Raw genomic sequence first — 21,745 nt, 5'->3', positions numbered from 1 at the left:
TTTTTCACAGTTTTTTTTATTGCTATTGTTGCTGTTTGGTTCAAGCTTCCCCCGACCACATACTTATCCCTTTCTAAAGCACCCAAGTCTGTGTGCAAAGGATCACCCTGCTGCTCTGCCTCCAGTTTGGTACAGTATTACCATGTTTTGTTTTATTTTTCTAAGGGAGAAAGGAAAAGCGAGCCTTCAGATTTATCAGCAGCTCAAGTATCTCGAATGGGTCTCATGTCTGTGTGGACTGTGCCAGAATGAGACGTTTTAAGTGCTGTGTTAGACGGCCATGGATTTTCCGTGGCTTGTTAATAAATTGAGAGAATAAAATTTTATTTATGGCCCTTTTAGGCCAAATAAACAAGTCTCTGGCTGTATATTTTTTTTGTTTTTTACTTTGTTACCACAACAAAAATCCACCAGCAATGACTGCTCTCTGTTGACATCCAGTATCTCACAATACGCTGCTGGTACAATGAAATGTTACCTTTCATTTGGGGGTTTGAGTTGATGGTCTTATCCAGAGTGACCGATGGCTCATTTGAATCAAAATTTAATTAATGTGCTCGTAAAACCAACATACAGCATGCGGCCAGCTAATGAAAACACAAATACTCAATATTAGCAGCTTTGAAGTGGAATCTTTTTATGAGCATGATTTCTGATGACTAATTTCCGCATTGGCCACTCATTTCCTGGCACACACAGCGCTGTGATGGATGAGGAAATGCTTTGAAAAGACCCTTAAAATCATCAAGGCTTTTTTTTTTTTGGCTGCTACCAACCTTGAAATCAGCAGTGTTGTATGTGTCAGGAGATGAAAGCCATGGCAACTCATCACTCTAAATACAAGCAGATCTGACCTTGAGTTCAAGCTTCTCCTGTCCCTTGTTTTATAATGATTTCAATATATGCACACAGTACTCATACAATATATACATGCATATTCGTTGCCATTACACATCAGATTTGATTTAGTATTTAATCGGATCCTTAAAGCCCCAACAATTTTGGAAATCAAAAGATCCTTTGTCATCCCTTTGCGCGTCGTTCAGTTGCAGTGGAACATAGCAATTGATCCAAGACTGAAAAGAAAGATTGTTGGAATGGTGGAGAAGAACCAAGGAAAACTCCAAGACGGATTCAAGCTGACCTTCAAGCTCAAGGCAGAGCGGCTCCATAATCGGCCACATCATCACTGTCTAAACGAAAAGACGCTTCATGGTGGAGCCCAGGGAGCTATTGTCTAAATTTTCAGATTATACTTCAGACTCGAGAGGAAATTACCTACTAGGTGTGTGTCTGTACCCAACATCCAAGCAGGTAAGACCACCAGAAACGGAAAGACAATAGATATGTAATCTGTAGTGATGGTTAAACTTGATGTAGTTTTGTCCGTATGTCTTTGCTGCATTGAACCGGAAACCAGGAGCCATTCCCGTAAAGAAATGCAGAAAAATTAGGCTACAGAACACTTCACACACATTTGACAAGCTTCTTATTTACATCTTGGCTTTAAACTGAATTTTTAATTTTACCACACAGACTTGCGGTGGCATATTAGATAACCATAACGTTGAATCTAAGCCTGTAAAATGACTCCTGGACTATTGAGATGCATCTTCTCTGTGTATTCAGGTTCATTCCAGGTTAGATCAGCATATGTTGTAGTTTCCCTTCACACTCCTTTTGACCTGGGATGAACTAGGTATTGACATGTTACAAGTGCTAGTGTTCAATCAGCAGCATTGTTGGATTGTCGCTTGACAACTTGTCTGCTATAATTTGTGTCTGCCTCCTTTGGCCATTTTTCTATCAATGAGCCATTTTCAGCCGCTGGCCTTCCATTGGCAGAGCGTCCTCTGAGAGGTAAACCTCTGCTGCTGCTAGACACAAGAAACCATTCTACATTAAAAATCCTCGTGATCAAAACAGACTTGTTCTTGGCATGTATTGATGTGTTCAGCGAGGCTCTAGGTGTTAGTAAAAAATATATTACGCTAAGAATACTTCAAAAAAACGTGTCCATAACAAGAATACATCAGTGCATAAATACTTCACTCAATAAACACTTACGTACTACTTCTTCACACTCCGAGCGTCTTCACACTGAGAACAGTTATGTGCTACACCTCACTGGTAGGTCTCCATGGAGAAATGTGTCTGGCAAATGAATAAATGTAAGGCAAATTTAATCTGCAAATGTTAAATGTCAAAGTGAACTTTTAGGGAGGGAAACAGTCTTGTGTTATTATGATATTCTACTCGTGCTTTCTATATAAGCATAGGATGAATACCTATAATTTCTACATACCAGCAGGTCAACATATAGGACTCTCTATCCGTCCCATTCTCACCCGCTCAGACGCCAAGAAATTCCATATCTGAATAATGTTTGTGGGTTTCAGCTCAGCGGTAAATAACTCATCCCCACACCATTCTGACCACATTCCACATCCTGGGAATCATAACCTCCCTTTGACACTTGACTTCCTGACTAACAGACCTCAATGTGTTTACTGTTTGTGTTTAATTTCATCCACATTTGCCCTCCACCCTGTTATTGTCATGTGTATAGTATAGCTGCCATGTATAATACAGTATGTGTATTGCATAATTTATGATGTACTCTTTAGTCCGTCCCACTCATAGTTTTACAACGTGCTTGCTGTTTGTACTATTTGGAAATAGTCGGCAGTTATTATGGTTTTATCTTTTATCATATCCTTGACAGTTTTTAATGGAAAAGCACAGACTTTTTGTTGAATTTGTACTCAAGCTGAATTGAATGAAATGACTTTAATCCCATTTTCCACCACTGCCATCCATAACATCCAATGCGTTAGAATGAAAATTTAGTCTTTAAATGATGAATGGGAACTAAACTGCATTATTAGAGCCAAGCAGCTGTGTCCACACACCGATGGGCTTGATGATGTTTGCTCGTCTCATCTGTTTGGTTTTCTTTGGCTCAAGATATATGACAGATTAGAGCCTTTCTGTGAAGTGAGTTACAGTATGTTTTCTCACCAACTGTTACAAAGTTGCCCACATGGAACTTTAACCTTTCCTATGATCCCTTCAGCTGGGCATCACTCACATCAACCTACCTTTTCCAGATATAGCAGCATATCCACATATATGTCCATTCAGCATTGCAATTAATCTCAAACATTCTCTTTTTTCTCTCTCTCTGCAGGACTTCCTCCAAAATGATTCAATTCTCAAGGACCAGGCGGAATCTGTTAACCTGCTCTGCATTGTTGACGCGAGCCGCTTCAAAGGTGATCCTTCATTGTCTGAGCATGTAGGCACTCAGTGAAACCAGATACACTGTCTTGTCCCCAGCCATTCTTGAATCACATCCATCTGAAAATCAATGCTCTGCCTCCTTTCTTTTGAGTGTTTAACCATTGTCATACGACCCAGCAAGTGGGATGAGGTGGAGATCTATGCCAGATAGTCTATGCTGTCCTTGTTTGACCCTCTACGTTTTGAAATACCAGAGCCTCAGCATGGCTGTGCAAGTATAATCACCTTTGAGTTTGTCTTTCCATCGACCTGTCTATATAGACATTGTTGGGTAGCAAAAGTTTATGGGACATCATTTGTTATTACTAGCATTGGCATCCCCTAATTATGTCCATTATTTCTACTGACAAAATACGGCATAAAGCCAAGTTCTTTGATGATTATAGAGTAGAAACAGTGGCAATTTTGATTTTGAGAGAGGCGTTATTAAGGGTTTGAACTTGTTTTGCAACAGCATCAAAATTTGAACCCTACTGACTGAATTCATGCATTAGATGGCAAAAATCTGCCAAGACCGCAATAGTGTATTTGGTCAGCATAGTAATTATAAGGGTGGGTGGGGGGGCTATAATAAGTTTATTGAGCTGTAACATGATTTAATAGTTGTGTGCTGTAGTTGAATCAAATATTCTACTGCATGAAGTCTCCAGATAGTTTCCTCTTTCGACTGACATTTCCCATTTACAGCAAAGCCCGAAATAGAAATGTTTAGGTGAGATACGGATGAAGGAATGAGGCCAGTGTCTCCAAACTGCTGCAACTGCTGACTAAAATGTAGATAAGCTCAAATGAGATATAAAATTGAGCAAACATCTGAATCAGCACACCAGTGTGTATGTGGTTTACTGGTTCAGACACCACAGCTGGAGTTGGTCTGGGTGCTGATTCGACATGTTTATGCAGGTCCGTACATGTCCGAAATAGACCTTCCTGTGAATAAATACAGGTAAAGAAGTAGTATTGAGGCATTGTTGCCATGATTTATTGTGTCTGTGCAGTCTCGTCGACGACAATGTAATGTTTGGAAATGGCTTCCACAAATCCCACAATCATTTCACACACGTTTCCTCGCTAAACTAAGATTTAATGATCACAGGTTTGAAGAAATGAGCTGGAATTAATTCAGATTTGATTCCCACGCTGAAGGATCAGACAGCCACCCCCCCACACACACACACCTCCACCCTCACCTCCACCCTCCTCATCCCCCTTTTTTCTCAATCCATTGTGCTCCCACTGCAGTGAGCTGTGAAATGACTCGTACAGCAAAATTGTACAGCACGCAGCTGAAGCAGAAGAAATGGTGCAGGGATTCGGCAGTTAATTTAATAAATGTTACTTTTCCTCCTGTAACTTAAACAACATGGATTTCTGTTGAGTCAGCTTTCTCCGTTTGTCAAACAATTCATACTTAAAGAATTGTGCAAGGAAAAAAAGAGAAAAAAAAAGAAAGTCCCCTTGGAGATCTGGGCTTCTGCAGCTGCACCGCCTGATTCAGGCAAAAGCGAGTAAAGAGAGTTCCAAGTTCACGCTGCTGGTAAGGACATTCTTCACAGGACTATTCTCAACACATATTTAACATCTTTGTTCCTGTGAGTCTTTAATCCCCATTGAATTGAATATCAATTAACAAGCACCCCTTTATAGCCAGACGAATTTTGAGAATAGACGACGGGGGAAAAGAGGGATTTCAAACCGCTGCCCATTCGCTTAGCACTTAATGATTCTTTCTGTGAGTCCTGCCCTTGTTGCGCTGTTTTATGGTCAGATAAAAGTTGAGCAGGGGGAAAAATGCCATCTGGGCTCTGTGCCAGGGGCTGGTGTTTCACAGCAGCCGCTGCTTCACACCAGGACGTGATGAGAAACTTGGTGGGAAGGGAAGGGGAGGGGGCTGAGGCTGGGTGGGGTAGTGTGTGTGTGTGTGTGTGTGTGTGTGTGTGTGTGTGTGTGTGTGTGGTGTGTGTGTGTGTGTGTGTGTGTGTGTGTGCGTGCAGGAGGGGGGGGGGGGGGGGGAGAGTGCCTCTCAAGGTGCCACTTCCATGGAGACGCAGCTGGGCCAAACAAGACTTCCATCAGTGGGCAAACAAAAGGTGAGGCGGTGCTCTGACTGTCTCATTATTGGCAGCCCGGCAGCCGCCACAGAACTGCTGAGATCTGCTTCTTCGGGCCGCCGGCGAGGGCAACGCTAATCAGCATCTTGTGGTAATGAGTGATGTTGAGCATAAATCTTTTCTCATGGAGATCAGCGCGGCGGTTGCTGTAAGCTCGGTTGCCTACCAAATAAGCATCTCGGTGTGAGCAGCAGGCTGCAGATTGTTTCGCTCACATCTTCCCCCGAATAACCTCCAACCTCCATACTGGGCACGCTTTCTGTCACTCGCGTCGGGTTTGTTTGAATACATCTTCGTGCCTTGTTGACTCTCATAAGTCTGTCACCATTGCTCAGCTTTGTCAGTTTTGTCAGAGTTTTCCCACTACGCTCCCATTTTGGCCAGTTTGAAGACAAGGGTGGAAAAAGGCAGTGAGGTCACTTCACACGCACACAGCCCCTCCCGCCTCTCCTCAGCTCCTCGTTCTCCCTCTGTTCCCTCTAATCTCAGACCATGGGACTCCTGGAGCATTGGGCTAAAAAGTACAAAGTGCCACCAGTCTTCCTTCCAAACACACACACACACACACACACACACACACACGGCACAGTGTTCACGATCTGCATTCAATCAGCACATGTGGAAAAGGACCCAGCATGTGTTTGCCCTGATAAGACTGCAACAGGATGAGGCACTGACATCACAAGATGGCCACAGGGGGATTATGGGATTGTGGTAGCTGGCTACCTTGGTAATGAACCCTGTAACCTGTTACTGCTCTTCAGTTTTACAACTGAGTTTTTCACATTTCCTCTGTATCGTCAATGGGGGAAACATCTTTTATTTGTATATCTGATGCAGTGACTCCGTACGGACAGATTATTACAAACGAGCCTCAGATGGACGAAGAAAGAGGCCAGCAGAGGACAGATAAGGCAAAAATAGCTCTGCAGATGAGGTGTTTGGGTCCATGCCCACCATGGGGCCCAGATGAGACACTGCTGCCACTATCTACCTAAGTAAGAAGGTTTACCTTCTAAGTAAGAAGGTTAACAGAACTCAGAAAAGTAAAAATTTCAGCTTCTTGTTCTTTACTCAATCACTCCATTTTGCAGTATTTTCTACTTTGACATCGCTCCATTTGTCTGACTGAGTCATTTTTAATCATATCTGCCACTGAGGTTGTATTTTTCCTCCAGCTGTCTGTTTGCTTATTCGTTAGCAGGATTAGCGGAAAGTTAGGAAGTGATTTTGACAGATCTGACGGAGAGGCAGGTCATGGCCTCGGGAGGAAAGCATTAAATTTGAGAGTGAGACGTTTTGAAACTTTTCTTCATGAGGGTTTCCTTGTCAGTTGTGACATATCTTAAAAACAAATCAATGACCATTATTATTGCCGTACACTTTAAAAAAAAACCTGTACCTCTAATTTTGTGGTGCTTCATTATTAATGTTTTAACATCCATCTCACACGTGTTCAGATCCTCTTTCTGGATCTTAGAATGGCTCAATTCTTGTGGCTTGCAACGTGCTTGACATTTTCTCTTTTGATTAACCTTTGTCGCCATTTTACAGCTACTGTCTTTGAACTGCCTCTCCTAAAGATTTTTTAAACATTAAGAGTTTTTGTGAGGTTGTCCTTGTCTTCTTAAAGAGCTTCAGCTTGCGAACCATTGGCGTGTGGGCCTGTAAAGTTTAAAGGCTTATACACATGCATTTGTGTTGAATGAACTTTGCCAACTCTCAGTGCTTTTACTTAAATATTTGAATGCTTCCACCATTTCCTCTTCCAGCACTTCTGTATTCTCCTATTTGAGACAAAAATATTTGTGGGAAATTAGTTTTAAAAATTGTCTTCCAAATCTTTATTCTGCCAGGACATAAACTTGAACAGTTTCCCTTCTGCTGCGGGCTGCATAGAATAATAAACTGAAAGTAACTTGAAGTAATCCAGATACATTACCGCAGCCTTAGTATTGGTTGGCTAGAGTTAAGTGAACTTTCAGCACTTGTCCAACCAATAGGAAATGAAGACATGGACACACAGATTGAAGGAAGCAGAGTGAGGAGATGAGGGCACAAGCGGGCAGTAAAAACATGTCAACAAAAAGCTCTTCAGATGTTCAGCATTCAATTCCTCATTTAGACAAAGCCACAATCAGCAAAAAGAGTCTTGGCTTCCAGTCAACGACATAAAGGGACCAGTGCTTTCAATATATGAAGAAACATTCATTGAGACCCAAGGCCATAAATCATTACCTTAAGCTCTTTCAGTCCACGGTTTTCTCTCTTAGTTCGCCCTCGCTCCCCCACCCCATGGCCTAGATCACTGAGGAACTCACTAAGAGCATTGTTCCTCTTGCCAGCTCACTTGGCATATCTAGTTTTATTTAGAACCCTCTGGCTATTTGGCAGGGGCAGGGAATAAGCGGTGTTAAAGGTATTTATGAGCTTGTCCTCAAGTAACCTCTCTTTATATCAACAGTTTGACTAATGCATGTGACAGTAAACTTCATCCTGGCAGCAGCTATGAAGAAGTTGTCGATGTGACTGATGTGTGTTGTGATAGCTGCCAAGTCGACATGTATTAATTATAGAAGCTTCTAAACAGTACTATTTCCATGACAGTCACAATGTTTGGTAATGCCCTGAATGACCGAGAGTGAAAGACCTTTGAATTAAATCCAAATCAATATTCGCAGATGGTTAATATCACTGGTGAGCAATGAGTCGAAGCAAGCCTGAAAACTGATTTTGCAGAAAAGGGTTAAAATAAAATGAGCTGAGTGATTTATTTGGACTCCACTATCATTAGTTCTGTCATCGCTGAATATCTCAGTAATAAAACCTGCAAGCTCGTGTAGCAGCAATTAACAATTCCGGAGATCAAACCATTGTGGAAATAATACACATTTTACATTAAATCCACTCATTAAAAACTCACAACACATAAGCCAAACTCCCATCTAAAGTTGAGGATGAAGTATATTTATTTGATATTTGATATGAGTCCATTTTGAAACTTGGCAGCTCCAATAAGCCCGGGAGATGTATTGAAAACATGCATTCCAAATTTAATACAAACTGCTCTGAAGTATTGAACACCCCCAAACATACAGCATAATGCAGGTCAACCTGTCTGCACGCATGTCTGGATCCCCACACAAATTGCTTTGGCTGTCAAAATCGAATCTTGAATATTCCCATATTGACGTCTGTCTGCCGTGATATTGCCACATTGGCAGCTGTCAAAGATGGAAGCCGTAAAAAATAACAGAATAAAGTAAAATGCCACAATAGACCTTCCTGACAGCAAACATTGTGACTTGTCATAGCAGGGCAGGAAGGCAAAGTATTACTGACATCATTAATGATGGCTGTGTTCCATTTAGGTGTGCCAGCGCTGGCATGTACGGAGCCACTCTGCCCTGAAGGAAAACCAATCATAATATAAATAAATAAAGCGGTTGAGTAGAATAAAGCAGTGAAATACTCTAGAGTTTGCATGTTTAGGTTCTGTGTGAAAGAAAACTTGCCATCAAAATAAAAATGTTTCAAGTTGAAAATACACAAGCTGTTGATGAAACTAACATACAAGAAACATTACTTATGAGGAATGTTAAAATAGATTAAAAAAAATATATTATATATTTTTCCCAGATACTGATATGTTTGTTTTTAGTTTTGAGCTGAGCTATTTGACCCCCAAACTTTCCCAGAATTCTTTGCAGTTGTCATTGCAACAAGTGGTCCTTGGCTGGAGCTTTTTGTTTTCTTTTAAGATAAGAATTTAAAAAAAGGACATAAACAAACAAACAAATAAATAACCCGCATATTGAAGAGATAAAGAAGTGTCAGAACACGATACCACGTTCTTACTCGCCTATCTAGAGCAGGTGAAAGGCACAGGTGAAAGTAATTAGCAGTGATGGCTCTATTCCGTTTAGCTGTTTCCCCTGAGACAGGAGGTTCGCCAGACTGGACAATGCGAGAGTCCTGGTGCTGTCATGCCTAAATGGAACGCAGCCATGAAGGCTCCCGTAAATTTGACTTCTTACGCTAGTTAACAGGATCGATACTTCGCCAAAGTTTACGTCGTTTGTCCTGAGAGACAAAAGTCACAACATTTAAGTTTCTCTTCATTGGGAGGTACCTTTTTTTTATTAAAACTACACAGGAAACTTCGGGTGAGTCCAATCAAATTACTGCTTATTTTCATCACAAGAATAAAAGCGTTGTGTGGTTTTCTCCAAACCACAGAAAGCCATGGTATCCATTAGTGCTGATGAAGGGTGGTGTCTGAATGTTGTGTTACATTTATTGGACAGAACATGGAGAACTTTCCCTATGATTATTCCTGGATTTGTTTTCCTTTTCCAGGTTTTCATCTCCATCTTTGAGCAGCCTAAGTTGTATTCCTACTCCTGTTTACGTTCCTACATGGAGACAGGCTCGAATAGTAAAGAATGTAATAAAAATATAATTAGAACAATGGCTGGCTGTTGTAATTATGAAGTCTGTTTTGTACTATTTTGCCATTAAGGGAACACTAAAAACAAAACTAAAGAGATGATATGATATTGGAAGTGCAGTATCTTAAATGGTTTGTTTGTGTTTAATCTCAGGGGTCCTTTTCATGTCGTGTGACCACCAAATGTATTCCCAACAGGCTACAAAAAAACTGTATATTTGATAGCTTTTGCATTGTGTTAAATGTAATCAAATCAAATGATACTATTCCACATTTTTGGGGTATTTCCAGTACATTCTCTCTGATATTTAGTTTTATTTTCTTTCTTTCTTCTCTTACAGTATTCATCCTTTTCAGAAAGTTAGATTAAGAAGACATGACAAAGTATTGCTGTGTTATAATAATAATACACATTTGTAAAAATGTAAGTAATTTTTTTGAGAGAGTAATCAGTCATGGTGCATTCAGGAGTGAACCTGCCATACCTGCAAGTATGCAGTATTTGTTTACATCACAGAGATGTGTAGGTTTGATGATTACTCCTGAAATGTTTTTGACTCAAAATTGTTTTGAAATGCAGTGAGAAAAGTCATCAATGTCTCTTTGATACCTCAGTGACAGTAAAACATCACAACAATGTAATACATAAATACATCCACTGAGGCAGTTGGCAGTACTTACGTAACCATGATTGAATTGTCTGAAATGTACTCGTCCCTGATTGTCTGTTGTCCTGTGTTATCTTACATCTGCACAGCAACTGTGTCCCGAGGAATATGGAGGACAGCCAGAGAGTGACTTCACATCTCAAGCATAACACTGAGCCAGTAAAGGTAGGTTATGCATTCATTTGTTATAGCTTGCCTTAGGCTTTAGTAAGTTGTTATGCAACATCACACACACTCTTTGTCAATGTGACACAGCAGTCATTGCAGCTAATATATGGTACAGTATATACCCCAAAAACACAAGGACCTTGCTGATATTGATATATACTCGCATAAACGCACTCACTGTGCGTGTGTGGGTATAATAGCATTTGTGGGAAGGGCAGAGGGAGACAGTGAGGGAAATTATAATTACTACTCAACATCCTCATCAGTGTCTACACTCACACACACACGCTCACACTTATTGATGGGATTGTCTTTGTCCTGCATGTAATACTAACAAAAAGTAAGAATTCATGCAGTGAAAAAAGGTCTTAAAAAGATCTTAAACCTGCTGTGGAATGCACAAGGGTGAAAATAATTAAGAAATAATTAATCAGACACAATAGACTTTTCCTGTCCTTTCTATCGCAAGAAATATGTTAACAATATATTCTACTGTACATACATACATACATACATAAAAATGATAATGCTGAAATTACTTAGTAAAAAAAACCTGAATTTCTCAGTAAAAATAAAGCAATGATGCCTACTGATCCAAGATAAAATTACTAATTCTTCCTATAAAACATGTAAACAGTGATAAGCATGTGAAAGAACTGAGACTGTTTATTGCTGCTGTCTGTGTGTAATTTTAAAATGTCTAGTTTAGACGGTGGAGGTGAAATGATGATGATGATTCCATTGTATCACCTGTGGAGGGCAGCAGTAGGCTTGAGATGCATCTACAATGTTTGAAGTCTTAAAAGAAGAAAAAGGTTAAGAAAAGAACAGTGACGCACCATCTCTTTGGTGTAAGATCATGACGAGGACGTACATTTTCAGTTTTAGTCCAACACCAGTGCCGGTGTCATTCTCCATGGCAGCTGAGGCCCAGCCCATGTAATGAGGTTGCAGGCTCAGATCCAGCCTTTTAAAGTCATACCCAGTAGTTGAAGGTCTACAGAGCAACCTAAGCTTCAGGGGAGCACCAAACAATATTTTACAGGAAATATTACTATATCATGTAATATTGTACTTCAGATGTTTTAGTGTTTGTGGTAAATACTAATTAAGTCATTGTGCATGTTAATTAAACCAATCGGTATTCACTACCAATCGGTATTCACATGCCATTTTGATCAATCATTTGATCAATCAGCAGGTCACTGACAAACACTTATCTTTGAAATTATATCTGTATATGTTACTGCCATCTCAGTGACAAGTAGTGCATTTAAATTTTTCATTGGCTAACATATTGTAGCCACTAACCACATCTGTACAGTTCAAGTTCAAAGTGTGTCTGTTATATTGTGTTACGTTCAGCAATAAACCCCACTTTGTGCTGTAGGTTAAAAAAGGGTTTTGTTTTGAAAGAGTCGACAGGATAAAGTTACAACAATGTACTTGTTCAACATGATATAAAAATGTGGAAAGAGGGTAGTGTAGGTACAGTTTTATAAGTGATGTTTATTCTTTCTGAACACCTAATGCAGAAATAATTTGTTGTTGTAGACTTAGACCTGAGCTATTCTCTAACAATTCATTTTTACTGGAATTCTATTGTACAATATCTGAATGTGGTATGAATAAGTTAGTGGGTGATGTTAATATACTAACAGATGTTGGCTAAATATATTTGTACTCAGGTGGTCAGTGGCGACTGATAGTTTACTAGTGTAAGCAGGACCAATGGTTTGAATGGTTTGGGTAGGGCGCTGAACTGGGCTGTGATTTGTTTTCATGATATTATGTCAGGAAATGAATTACTGCAAGCGTTGCTAAGGCTTTCATTAATAAGCTAAACTATGTGTTTGACAAAGTCAAAGGAGTTGGTGCTCTTACATTTTCAATAAAAAACTTTGTACTTTTGATTAATCTCCAGTAAATGTAGGCCATTTTAAAGCTCTTTACTCCAAAGAAAGGAGAGCTTTGTTTCAAGTTTAAATAGGTACTACAATACAACTATTCATTTAGTGTCTGTGGTTCATGGCTGTCAATTTGGTTTATAGGTGAATGGAGCTGACTGTCAGTAGAACAATACTGGAAAAACACTTGCTCATAGGGAATAAAACAACCCAAAGGAAGCAGCTAGTCAGGATAAAATGGGGCCCAAGATGAGACCCTGAGGCATTCCACTCCTCACTCATACCACTTCAAGAGTTTGTCATGTCCAATGGAGACATGCATTTGAAGTAAAACCTGTAAATCTGTCTTTTTGCTGGTCTGCCCTCTGTGAAGTAATTTAATTAGAAATATGACACGAGATATTCAATTGAACCCTTATTCAAGGATTTATTGCAGTATAATGTAATGCGTTGTATTTTTAAATGCCAATGGTTTCATTAGACTTTAAATCTGCAAATAGTGAGAACCAAATGTAGATGTTCAATTAAAATGTGTTGGACACATACCTGTGGGAATCATGTTTGTAACCAAAGTTCATAGTCTTTGTGAAATGATTTATGTATATTTGTGCAAATCGAAATTTTAATGGCAAATGTCTCACTCAGACTGAGAACATGAATAATAGCAACATCTTTGAATGATGCTCATTAACTTCCCAGTCGGCAGTTTCAAAACATTGCCAGTGGCCATATCTCTCACAATGTACTCAACATTGTCACATTAATTTCATTGTATTCCGATTTATTTGTTGATCGAAAGAGGTCACCTGAGAGGGTCATCTCAGCCAGCAGATGGTAGTTTTTTATAAAATCAACAAATAGCATATTTAGTTATTCAAACAATTCAGGTATTCTTAAATAAAACATTGGGGGATGTGTTGCATATTCTACAGTGGTTGATAATTTATAGATATGTAAATTATGTCTCCTGTGACTAATATAAGTTTAAAAAAAAACATTTTTAGAGCACAGTTTATAATAAGGAAGGGGAAATACGTTGCTCAGTGAGCAGAATAGTATTTCACTCAATGCAAAAATGACACTAAATGTAACCTAGGCCTAGTGAAAACAACAGAAGTGTCTATTTGGGCAAGATAGCTGCAATTTACATGGGTTATATGGTCTCATTATTATTCACGTTATTATATAGCACAGCTGGGTCCCGGAAGTGGATGCAAAATAGAGGGGATATTATCCCTTTAATAGGATGTTCTCATATGGTGACACTACTGCTTTGAGTCAGACCGAGACAGAAATATATATTGTGAACTGATGTTAACAAAGAGCTTATTTTTTTATTATATCCTTTAGACGTGACTTTTGTTACAGAAGTGTGAGGTGAGAAGGATGTACAGTACAATATACAGCATTGGTGTTAGAAATGCAGAACCTGAATTTTGTTCAGGTAAATTTTTAGTTTTTATATTAGTGTTACTATTAGTATAACTTAATACACTTCTTCCTCCGCCAAAATGTATGTATTGTATGTATGTATGAGAGAGAGCGGGAGACAGAGAGAGAGAAGGGGCAGACCCGTATTAGCTGGGACACTTGAATGAATTTGAAGAATAGGTTCTCACATGCAGAACAGCCACAATACTGCTCCCTGACTGGCAGACAGTACAAGCTTCTCTCATTCAAATGACGCAAACCTGCCTGATTGGACAGATTTATGAACAGAGGGTCCAGACAAAACCAAGTCCAGCCACTGTAGTGAAAAAGAAATTCGCTAACTACAAATATAACCCCATTAGAGTTCAGCTTTCATGTTATGTCCCTGCAGTTTTGATGTTATGTCCATTGTCACTGTGTTGCGCTCTGCATTTTCCACAGAGACTTAAAAGGCATGACAGAAAAATCCAAAGAAAGCTTTATGGATCAACACCTGTGCATTGTGGCTGTTATGCACAATTTATGCACTCAAACACCTGATGTGACAAAGTGCTTTTGATGGAATAACATGAAAGGAACCACAATGTGCTATTTCTGAGATGCAAAACAAACAAAGAGGAAGGATATGTTCTTTCTCCAACTAAACCAGCATTATAAAATGTCTCTCAGGGTAAAAAGAAGCTATTGTGTGTGTGTGTAACAATAGTCAATATTACATTGATTGTGACTTAGTACTACAGACTACATGTAAGACAGTATTATCTTTGTCAAGTGGCTGTCCAGGAACGGTTATGTGATCTCCTGATCTCCAGCAAAGCTGGCCCCACAAATTTAAGTATACACACACACACAACTAAAGCTTCCAACTCCTCTCTCTCTCTCTCTCTCTCTCTCTCTCTCTCTCTCTCTCTCTCTCTCTCTCTCTCTCTCTCTCTCTCTCTCACACACACGCACACACGCACACACACACAAACACAGACACCGCACACGCACACGCACACGCACACGCACACACATAAATGCACTCTGCGTCTGACCTGAGGGTCAAGGTGCAGTGACTCTGAGGGTTGTCTGACTGGGCCTCTTGAAACTCTTGCCTTGCATTCCAGCACCCGGAGGGAGGGGGTTGTTGCAGGCTGGCTTATTACCAGAGCGAGAAACAGCAAAAGAGTGATAGAGAGAGAGAAAGAGAGAGAGAGAGAGAGAGAGAGACAGAAAGAGAGCGAGAGAGCAGTGGGGGTAGAAGGAAGCTGGAAGGTATTATGCACTATTTCCTTGCCTTCTTAGAAGCTCCTGCTCGTTCCCTCCCACTCCACCAGCTGAGGAGTTCTACGACAAAGTGAAGGAAGGGCTGAAAACTTGAACCTGCTATTTTCCAGCTGCCCCGGCCTTCTAACTAGCCCACTTGTTTTCTCTCTCTCTCTCTCTCTCTCTCTCTCTCTCTCTCTCTCTCTCTCTCTCTCTCTCTCTCTCTCTCTCTCTCTCTCTCTCTCTCTCTGTGTGAGTCTCTCACTGCTGCCTCCCTCTATCTCTACCTCTATCTCTGCCTTACACCCTCCCTCTTCCTTTGCCTGTTTTTGTCTCTCTCTCTTTCTCTCTCTCCCTCTCTGGGCTGTGTGTAAGAGGATCACTTTGTTTCCGTTGCCTTTTTCCGCGGTGCTGCAGACACATGGAGGAGAGGATTGGATTTGAGGGGACACTGATGGGGGTGCACAGCTGCAACAGTCCCCTCCATCTCCTCACTCGGACTAATGCCTTTCTTTCGCTCTCTCTCTCTCTCTTTCTCGCTCAGTCTCTCTCTCTCTCTTTCTCCCCCTGTCCCTCTCCGTCTCTCCCTCCCCCTCTCCCTCCCTCCCTCTCTGTTTCACTATCCCTCTGTCTCACTCTCCCTGCTTTCTGCTCCTCGGAGGGGTGGGGGGTGCCATATGGGAGCTCCGAAAATTGGATCGGAGATAGACAAGAGAGGAATTCTTCATTCTTGGGCTCGTATGTCAGGATCTATGTGGTAAGTACTCGTCTCTCTTTTTCTTTTCAGTTTTAACCCTTTTTTTTGGGAAGTTCTGTACACTCATAACTCCATGTGCCAATATCTTCAACATTGTGTTGCATTTACTTTTTTTGTTCACTTGTCTGCCTTTCCACATGTTCCAAACGGTTACTTAGGTGATTTCTTTTGTACTTGGGGTTCTGTTTTTGACCAGAATGGCGATAGTCTTTTTTAAAAGTGAGAATTTATTTCAGTACGTCCAAGTTCATGTTTGAATGTAACAATTAATTGGTGTGCCATGTTGATAAGGGGGCTTTGTGCTTTTGAATTTGTACCAAGTTTTAGGGTCAAGGTAGAATGGGGGGGTGGAAGGGGGCAGACTGGGGGAAGGGAATTTGGAGGGGTCAAAGAGAAAAGCACTTGGTCCAGACAGCACAGCAGAATGCTTCTGAAAACTTTTTGTACAACATTATCGTTCTGAAACATGCCTGCCTCAAACCCGGGAAACAGCTGCGTGTTTCAACTCATTTACATGAGGTTTCTTGTGGAGGCCACTGTTTCACTCATGAATCTCTTCAGTTCACTCTTTTTCACTTTTCCTGAGCTCAGATTTATTGAATCCGAGTGGAGAGCTGTATTGAGACTAGTGGCGTCAGGTCACCTCAACATTTGGGGAAAAAAATCCATAAAAGGCTTTTAGAAGAAATAGCACCACATGAGGATGAAATAGAAGCAGAAATGATGGAGCCCGAAAGAAGCCAGATAGAATCTTAAGATTCCAAGTTCATGATTCATGCAGACCAACACTGCTGGAGTTCCTCAGGGTGCTTTGTTCATGGATCCAGATTCAGCAGATATTGTTGCTGAAGGATGCTATTTGCAAATTATTAGCAGATCTGTGTAGAATTTCAAAACCTGTCATGGTAGAAGCTGCTGCTGCTGCTGCAAACCAATCTTTTCACTCCAGAGTCACTTAATTGATTTATTATGTGATAAATGTAAGGGATACCTCTTGAGTAATGCATGAGTTGCATATTGATGGTGTAACTGTATTCTGACATTTGAATTGATTTGTATATGTGTGTGTATTTTTTAAAGAAATATTGGTTAAGATTAATTATTACAGAAGCAAATCAGACATGAATTTTTATCTTATCATTACTTTTAATTCAACTTGCTGAAGTGAACTATCATCTCTGTGGTTCTATTTTTAAGTAGATTTGTGTACATATGCTTTTGGATTCAGGTATATTTTTGTGTAAATTACATTTATGCTGGAGCTCAAACATCAACAATAGAAAGCACTGTGTTCCTGTAACTTACCATTCAAACCCAAACTATCCAAAAGTGTTTGGCATAAGATCATTTTTCCTGTGTCTGTTTTCAATGAATCTGAATTTTCTAAAGGAGTTTATAGCATAGTTGTATTAAATATGAGACAACACAAGATGGCTTTTCTCTGTACAACCAAAGATGAACATATCTGAGCCCAAAAAGAACTTAAGTTTGTAAGTTTGGAATTAGATGAAGTGAGTGAAACCTGTTGCTGGTCAGGGCTGTGATTTATGTGTCTAACCGTGATGGTTCACTGGCACTTTGGGGTTTTGACCTCACTCCCTCATCTCTTTGAGGAAATAAGAACGCGCCTCTCTGTCTGACTCACTCGACACCTCCCTCCGTTCATTAGGCATCTTACTAACATGGGAACGAAACATCTCGACCGGCATTAACCGGACTGATTTCTCCTGTGAGAGGTGGTATTAAAACATGTTTGGCATTTTTAAAGCAGGAAAAAAGGAGAGCTGTTGCAGTAAGGATGTGTTTTTTTTTGTTCTGTTCAGTCTGCAGCAGCACAAGTTGTGGTCTATGCAGGGAGGTTTTGCTGGATTTCTTTCTCCACCACGGCTCTTTTATAAGGAAACACAAACTGTGTCTGCTGCAGAATCTAGTTCTCTATTTTGGGCATGTAGGTCACAATCTAATGAAGTAGCAGAACTGCACACCTTTTTAATGAGGACTCATGAAGTTGCTGTCAAAAAGTTTTATTTTTGGCAGAGGTAGCTGCTGCTTCTGAATCGAGCTTGAACTACTGTCGCATCTACAAATGTGAATTTCTTACATAAATGGCCAAGTAGAATATTAATTTGAATTTATAATTATTTTTTATCTCTATTGTTTGTCAGAGTCAGAACCCTTGTGCCAATCTGAAGATTTAAACTAAACTATTTTTTCTTATATTCTCATCTTAAAATATGGATAAGAGAAAGCAAAAAAAAGTTCTGAATTTGTTGTACAGTTGTGGAGATAGGCTACAAAGTTTGGTTTAGATGTCCAAGAGATGTTTGAGAGATTTATGTTTTTAGTAATGTAGATTTTGTGTATGTCAGTAGATGATCTAAATTGTATGTCCTTTATGCCAGGTGTAAACCTACATAGCTCATGTCCGTCATCCCCCTTTTGGTTATAAATTAAGCCTGGTTTATGTTTGAAAGCAGTGAGAGGAAAAGCTCAGTTAGTGCCGGTGATTTATTGTTTTTTTTCTCCTGTTGCTGCTCTGTGAATGACAGAGGTGCCATTCAGGATGGAAACAGAAACTCTGAAAGCAGAGGCAGGAACGGGCTGCTTCAGGAAATAGGGGGAGGCTGCTCGCAGTGCCTCTCAAGGAAGAGAGAAATTATGTGATTTACCTTTTGGTGTTCTGTCCAAGGAGATATTGAGTTTTCCAGAGTGTCGGAATACAATTACATGCTGTATTTACTGTGAATTGGAGAAGGGATACACCTCAGATGGCCAACTTGGGATGAATGAGACACAGGTGCAGGAAACAAACTGCTTGGACACAAAATAACCTGATATATTTCTGAGTAAACCCCCAAAGTTGTGCAGCCTGACAAAAAATATAAAAAGAAGCTTATTTTGTGTAATAATACCGAACAGTCCTCCATTCCTAACACAGCTGAAGCTTGGACACTATTTCTTTTGTTGTATGAAGAAAATATCAGGAGCTCTTAAAAGCACAGCTCGGTTCTTTGCTGACTGGTGACAAACACGATTTATTCTCTACAAAGTGAGCAAATAGACATGTCTTCAGCCGGGTTTTGCTGACTAATCAGACTACACAGTGCGCGACTGTAGATCCATGCTATCCCTGGAAGGGTTATGAAGAGTCTCGTTCTGAGACAAAGATGCTTCAACAATGCAGCTCTTCATGCGGCCTCGGCCTAAAACAGGAGCCTGATGCACTCCAACTCGTCCTGGAGCTCTTGTCCCTTTGTTTAATACAGAGATAGATGTGACAAATGCAGGCACGAGTCCAAAGAGAGATGCTATCAGTCTGTTAATAAAATTTGGATGTCGCTCCGCTCTTATCCTGACAATGTCCTGCACATAACCTGGCATTGTTATCATTATCGTCCATATGGTTTTATTCAGGCAGGAGGTCTGTTTTTGTTTCTGCACCTCTCATCATACATAGGTACAAGCTGAAACCTTTTATGAATGTTTAGACAAATGCAGAAGCCTCATGTCTCTTGTCCTTGACTTAACTGTCCAGCCCGAATTTGGATGGCAACCTCTACTAAAACGAGACAGGGGATGCTGTATTGCTGCGCCTTTGTCTCATAGTTTATCACAATGCCCCCCTTTGAGTCTATAGTTGTTAGATCTATGACAGCCTCTTATAAGGACAAATATCACTTTGATGTTGATCACCTTACTTGTGTTTCATAAGCTAGCAAGCTTTGCCTGTATATGAGTGAGCTGAATGAGTTTCTTGTTTTTTTGTTGGTTAATGAAGTGGAAAACTGATGACATGGTTGAGTTGCCTTGTAAAAGCTCCATGGTTGAGCCTGAGATATTGAACCATTTGACAATGTGACAAAACAGCCAACTGGAGAGGAAAGTTTGCCCACATTTTGTCCACTCTCAGATCGGATCCCACTATTTCCTGTGTCCTAAGTGTGCACATCATAAGATACCAGTGGACTCTTGACCCTCCAACATGTGGCTCCAGCACTTTGAGTTGAGTTCCTTTCTGTTGATCTTTTCTTATTAGGCTGTGAGGCAGTAATCATCAGAAGCAACGACCAGGATGGACCCAAGCTATGTTCAAATTTACAAAGTCATTCAGTGGAGGCGTGGATACACACCTGTACATACACACTCTTTTCATGTAGTGAAGGAAAGCTCCTCTGCTCTCAGGTGATGCATCACTCACTTTGATGTGTAGCATCAAGGACAGATGGATGCAAGTCGTGTTTCAACTCAGACTGTGATGATAGCTGATACACACTCATGTGCATCACAACTTAGATTCTTTATTGAATTATTAATGACTGGAGTCATGTCTTGGTTAATGCAAGTGGAATATAAAACAGATGTTTAGTGTTTGTGGTGTTTTTCAAAGAATTACTACTCTTACTGGATTTTCAGTTCAACCTATATTAACCACATGAATAAGAAAACAAGAACAACATCTTGGTCTTTGAACTTAATACTATATGAAATAGATGCGCCACACACAGAGTTGCAGAGTGCTGCTTACATCCACGGATGTGTGGATGCGCACGTAAACACAAACAGCCTTACACGAACTCACACACACAAACACACACACACACAGCATTGAATTCTGCCACAAATGGCCCCAATGGGTTGCTCATAAAGGGGGTGAGGTCATGTCTGTGATGGAGACCGCGTCCCTTTGCCGGTGATCCATTTCTTATCCAGCTGTCCTTGCTGACACAGAGACAGAAACATAGACAGACCAGAAGATGATTAGGAGAGCATTCAAGTGGACGTTTATTTATTTTGTATCACTCTGTCCTCTAAATGTCTAACATTGGTGAAAGAGGTCAGGCCTAAACTTGCTGCTGCATCTGAAAGCTGTTTAATCGCTTTTTTTTTCAAGTGCTAATCTTTGTTTGCGCTTTGATGGATTCAATTTCACTTTGCAAATTAATGTGTCTCGTTTTTTTGTCCCATCAATTTTATAGCAGTTTATTTTGGACAGTTGCCGCTTTCTCGGGTCAAGAGATCAAAGGCAATTGTCTGCTTGCCGTTAAGCTGACAGCAGCTTGTCCTTGTTTGCAAGCTGGGGGGGCAGGACGTCTTTGAGGAATCAGTTGTCTGGGTGTGTTTGTGTTTTTATGTGCCCTGTGCCCAATGTCGCGAGCCACAGGACATTAGCTCTCCCCCATTTTAAACAGCTAGGCTTCTTTAACCATCTCAGCCTGGTGGTGGTCGCACAGACGTGGGGGGTAGGGACCATCATGGGGGGAAGGGAGGGAGAGCACACAGAACTCAGGGGCACACACTGGGAAATGGCTTCCATACATTTAGTATTTCCTCTTTGAGGGGCAGTCCAGTGTAGCGTAGCGGTGTTTGTCGCGCCAAAGCTGTGTGGCGAGGAGGGGTGGAGGTGCTGGATAATGCAGACACAATAGGCCAAGGCAAACATTAGGAGTGAGACAAAGGACACTCCACTCAGGTCACTAGGGGGGCCAACTCGTCCCATTATCTGCGGGAAGTGATCTTAACCGAGGGAGTTTTTAAACCCATCAGCAAATTAGGGGCTGCTGGTGTGCGTTGGGTCATGATCAAAGCCCGGCGAGGGTCTGTTTGTGGAGGAAAGCTGTAAAGCACAATACAGCAGTCACAACATTACACAACATGTGGTTGGGTTAGCGGCGAGCATGCTATCATGACCGTGTTATCATAGT

At 40.7% G+C, this 21,745-nt stretch overlaps 1 long non-coding RNA gene across 2 annotated transcripts in view; it reads left to right on the top strand.

Moving 5' to 3' along the window:
- The first annotated feature begins 15,429 nt into the window (after window positions 1-15,429).
- Window positions 15,430-21,745, top strand: part of LOC143009156 (uncharacterized) — a 43,672-nt gene continuing 37,356 nt past the window's right edge. For both annotated transcript variants that reach the window (XR_012964669.1, XR_012964668.1), the window contains exon 1: window positions 15,430-16,043. This is a non-coding gene — a long non-coding RNA (uncharacterized LOC143009156). The remainder of the gene's footprint in view (window positions 16,044-21,745) is intronic.

The sequence above is a fragment of the Genypterus blacodes genome, unplaced genomic scaffold (genome assembly GCF_046128005.1).
Source record: "Genypterus blacodes isolate CSIRO-AG114 ecotype Tasmania unplaced genomic scaffold, CSIRO-AGI_Gbla_v1 ptg000111l_1, whole genome shotgun sequence".
Taxonomy (NCBI): Eukaryota; Metazoa; Chordata; class Actinopteri; order Ophidiiformes; family Ophidiidae; genus Genypterus; species Genypterus blacodes.
This window is presented reverse-complemented; position numbering and strand designations above follow the sequence as displayed.